Below are 5444 nucleotides of genomic sequence, written 5' to 3'. Positions count from 1 at the left end.
GTAGATCAAAAAATTGAGTCTTAAAGATGTTCAAAATAATTATTGAAATAGGTCAACCTCTTAAGTCTTCCCTGTACGCTTCTTTCTGGAATAAGAAAGGCCCTTTCCTCTTTAGCAGTGTGAATCAAAACCCAATACCGAAGAGATGAACATATTATCACTCTCAGCTCCAGACATTCCCATAAAGTCAACTACTCTAACAAAAGTGCTACTTCCTGGAAGTAAAAGTGCAAGTAAGGACTTTTGTTTGATGCAGCTAACAGCAAAAAAACAGAAAGCGTGAGTCAAAAAGTAATGAGATGCATGGGCTAATCAGCAGAGGCCATTTCGAGAGCCAGAATTTGCCTTAGACCAGGACATGGGACAACATGGCATGTTCTGTTAAATTTTATTCCTGAAATGAGGGCATCAATAATACAAGAGGGGTATCTCAGAAATGATATGGTTCAAATTCCTTTCCTGACAAAAATAGCTATAGACCATCCTTCACAATGAGCATCTAGAGGCTACCAAAGTTAGGCTGCTCACTAATTTATAGGGCTATACCTTCCCTTGTTGGATAGCTGTGGTGTATTAGTTTTTATTGCCACATAACAAACTTAGTGGTTTAAAACAACACAAATCCATTATCTCGCAGTTTCCGTGGGTTAGGGGTCTGACTGTGGATCCTCTGCTCGGTGTCTCACAAAAAGATCAAGGTGTCCTCTGGGCTGTGTTCCTTTCAGAGATCAAGGACCTCTTTCCAGATCACACGGTTATTGGCAGGATTCAGTTGTTTCTTCTAGCACCGAGAGAGAGAGACCACCACCCCCCCTTCTCTTGCTGGTTGTAAGCTAGAAGTTGCTCTCAGTTCTCAGTTCTTAGACACACTCAGAGCTCTTACCACACAGAGCTTTCCATCTTCAAAGATGCAATGGAAAAAGCTCCCTTGCATCAAGCCCCTATCATGCTCTGAATATCCATAACTCCAGAAAGAACACAAGCTCTTTTCTGTGCTCACCTGATCAGGTCGGGCCCACCTAGGCAATCTCCCTTTTGATTAACTCAGCTGAGTCTATGTTGATTACATCTGTAAAATCCATTTTGCCACACAACATAACATAGTCACAGGAGTCACAGCTCATCATATTTATGGGTCCCACCACACTCAACTGAAGGGAATTATACAAGGGGAAGAGTCAATGGAGAGGTATCATGTTAAGATTCTGCCACCAAAGATGGTTAGGAAATTGTCCTGTAATGAAAATAAATCAGGCTGGATTCTGCCAACTTATACTCTGTTCTCCACATCAGCCTCTCAACTATTGGAAGACAAGTGCCTTGATTATTCTTTGGGTAACTATTCCCAATACCTTTTAAACGATTCTATTTTTTTTTTTTAATTTAAATCCAAGTTAGTTAACCTATAGTGTAACAATGGTTTCAGGAGTAGAATTTGGAGATTCATCACTTACATACACCCAGCACTCATCCCAACAAAAGTGCCATTCCTAATTCCCATCACCCATTTAGCCCATCTCCCCATCCAACACCCCTCCAGCAATCTGCAGTTTGTTCTCTGTATTTAAGAGTCTCTTATGGTTTGCCTCCCTCTCTGTTTTTATCTTATTTTTCCTTCTCTTCCCCTGTGCTCATCTGTTTTGTTTCTTAAATTCTACATATGAGTGGAATCATACTGTATTTATCTTTCTCTGACTGACTTATTTTGCTTAGCATAATACATTCTAGTTCCATCCACATTATTGCAGATGGCAAGATTTCATTCTTTTTGATCACCCAGTGATACTCCATTGTGTGTGTGTGTGTGCACGCGCACGCGCGTGTGTGTGTGTGTGTGTATACTACATCTTCTTTATCCATTCATCAGTTGATGGATATTTGTGCTCTTTCCATAATTTTAGCTATTTTTGTTAGTGCTGCTATAAACATTGGGGTGCATGTGCCCCTTAAAATCAGCCTTTTTGTATCCCTTGGATAAATACCTAGTAGTGCAATTGCTGCATTGTAGGGTAGCTCTATTTTAAATTTTTTGAGGAGCCTCCATACTGTTCTCCAGAGTGGCTACACCATTTTAAATGATTCTTGTTTGTGAAATCCAGATATCCCTCTAAATACACTATACTTCTTGTTTGAATCTTAGAATTAAATATAACTCCCTAGAAGTTTCCTAAATATTATAGATTATAATAGAACTGTTATTTCTTCTATTATGCTGAATGGGCTTCTAGTGAGACATCCAAGTACTAATTTTTTATAGCTATATCATAGTGGTAACTAAAAATTCAGCCATGACCAAATAAAGCACTTTAATTACTTTTTCACGCATAGCTACGAAGCCCAAGTCATTGATATCCCCACCTTGTAGTTTGAGAATAACTTTAAACACAAACTCAATACCGAGGCCTGTTACACCACATTGTCAATTTCTCTCTTACAATCAAGTCTAGAAAACTTTTTGAATCTTGGTTCTGTCGCCTATATTGTTACCTTTCCCTCATAGTGGGGCGTCAGTCACAGATTAGATAAGCTTGCCTTCATCCAAGCTGTTAACATAAATTTTGACAAAAGACCCGAAAGAGGCCAATAGGGCGTGATTTTTGATTTTCAATTTTAATCCTTTGAGTAGGGTTTGTGTGTGTGTGTGTGTGTGTGTGTGTGTGTGTCTTTAAATTAAAGATGAGGAGTACATGCTGTTGTTTAAAATAATTCAGGGGCACCTGGGTGGCTCAGTTGGTTAAGCATCCAACTTTTGCTCAGGTCATGATCTCATGGTTCATGGGTTTGAGCCCTGCATTGAGCTCCATACTGGTGTGGAACCTGCTTGGGAATCTCTCTCTCCCTCTCACTCTGTCCCTCCCCCCACTCATGCTTTCTCTTTCTCTCAAAATAAATAAATAAACTTTAAAAATATATTAAAATAATTCAGACATTCCAAGAACCTGATTTTTCTTACTAATTCATCACATACTGTTTGGTTTCGTAATGGTAGCTCTCAAACAATTATCACTCCCCAAGTTTAATCAGACAAAGGGAGGATATTTCCAATACTAATTTCACTTACTATTTGCAAATTTCCCATAGTAAGTCCTGCCTCCTTGGATGTAAATGAACTCCTTATATTTTCACAGCACTTTCCACATTTCATATATGGGACTCGCAAAACTTTCAAATCAGAGGGGTTACGTGATACTGTTTTCAGGCAAACTAGCAAGGCCCCAAAAGGTGTCCACACTCGTGGTTAACAGCAGATCCTTGACTAAAGCCCAGATCTGTGGTCTTAGAGTCCAGGAATCCTTCACTGTTTCCCAGAAAACAAATTAATGAAGTGAAGAGCTCTCCTGTCAAAACTGTATCTTCCACACCAAGTAGCCCTTTCCTCCCCTGGAGCTGCTCCCAGTTGTAATGTTGACATTTAGTTGGCAGGCGTCAGTAAAGAGGGGGAGAGCACCAGTGGAAAGATTGGCTTTGCAACTCATGTGAACAAAGCATCTCTTGTGTCTCAGAGGCAGAATCAAGACCACCTTTAGAAAGCAAATGCAGCACGAATGGCCTAAGAGAACCCTGAATCAACGGCTGACATGCACACTGTGTGCCTCAATACATGCCTGGCTAAGGAGAGAGACCTATGCACCCCATGTGATTCAGAAAATTAAAGTACTAGGCTAAAGACTTTATAAATACATCACAGAGTTAGAGAAAAAATAAAGAGCGGCCAAAGATTTTCATGAACAGTCATCTACATGTTGGGAAAAAAAAACATCAAAACTGGCACAGAGCTGTTTAGTAGTGAATACAGGTAAGCAGGTTTTAGTTCTTTGAATCCCTTCAAGATTTGAAGCATTATACCATTGTCCAGATCAGTGTGGTATGATAATAGAAGTCGCTGATGTGAACCATGTTTGTAATTGAAATTTCCTAGTGGACGCATTAAAGAAGTAAAAAGCAGATTAAATCAATTTTTATAACATATGTTATGTAACCCAACATATCCAAACTATCATTTCAAAGTGTAACCGATATAAAAATTATTGAGCTATTTTACTCTTTTTTCTTTCACTATCTTCAAAATCTGGTGTGTATGTTACACATAGAGCACATTTCACTTTTGTCCCACTATTTTGCTAGCATTCAAGAACCATGTATGACCAGGGACTGCCTTCTTGAACAGTGTAGGTGTACGTGAAATCACTTATTTTTATTAGGTTAACAAAGAAGGGTGTGGAGAGAGGGTGGGTGTGGATTTCCCACAGATCTCATGGGGAACTGGAAGACCAAGCAGGAAACTGACACCCTTCTGCTATGTGACCCACATCTCATGGGCCCTTTCCGTCTCCAGTGTTCCATCTCTGTCTGGGCCCCCATTCTCCTCCTCTCCTTTCTCATTGCCTACCTGCAGACACTATTGCAGTGTGAATAGCATGGAGTGTGAAGGGGGAAGAAGGGGGCTCGATTTCCAGCCTGTCCCTTGTAGACTGAAGACCTTTTACAAGTTACTTAACCTCTTTGATCTCAGATTTCTTTCTATGAAATAGGATTAAGTCCTTCATCACTGAATTCTAAGCATCAATTAAAATGACAAATGTAAACTTGTCAATCCCAAACAGACCCTGCAGTTTCTAAGCTTTTAATGATTATTTTTCAAGATGGCTATAAGTTTGGTAGAAGAGGCAGTAGGGAAAGAGAACTGGAGAAGTGAAAACTTTTTAAAATATATATATATACTTAATACCAGGCCACAATGTTCTCTTTTTTTAGTACTTAGTGCTTAAAACCTCTCTATACTTTTAGCATAACTTCAACCCAAAGCACACCGAGCTTCAGTAATACAGATATACCAAAAACATAAGAATTAACAAAAAACTTTCAGGTTTTGCTTGAGTTTGTCCAAGTAGATGGAGACCCAGATGATGAGGGGGAGACCCCTTCCTGAGCACGATGTGGGATATACACTGAATACTCCACAAAATGTCTAAGAAGGAAAGTTCATTCTGTCTGATGCATATGGGGTTGGCAAGAACTCCATCATCTAGAAGACAGTCTTCTCAGCCCGTTCCCCAACTATAAAATTGTGCCCTTGGATCTCAAGGAGCCTTACAATAATTAAATCTCTGCAGTTCCTAAAGCCAGTACCACTACAGTTGCACCTACCCATAGCCTCAGATACTTTGAGAAGTCCGTACTCCAAAAAAGGGAAGACTCACCAGTTCATTCTCCTCTCCTTGGTTGAGCAGAGCCCGGTGGTCCTTCTTACTCTTCTCCTCCATCTAAACCAGACTTGTTAGGGTCCCTCCTGACTAACTCTTTGGGGAAAAGTCAAAGCTGCTTGAGCCTTATGTGAACTCAGAGCAGTCACTACTTGTCACTGCTTTCTCAGGTGCTTTTAAAATCTCTTACCACAATCCTCACCTATTAGGCTAACAAAGAAAAGAGAGGAAATACTCTCC

Source organism: Panthera onca, chromosome C2 (genome assembly GCF_046562875.1).
Source record: "Panthera onca isolate mPanOnc1 chromosome C2, mPanOnc1 haplotype 2, whole genome shotgun sequence".
In the NCBI taxonomy this organism is placed as follows: Eukaryota; Metazoa; Chordata; class Mammalia; order Carnivora; family Felidae; genus Panthera; species Panthera onca.
Note: the sequence above shows the minus strand (reverse complement) of the source record.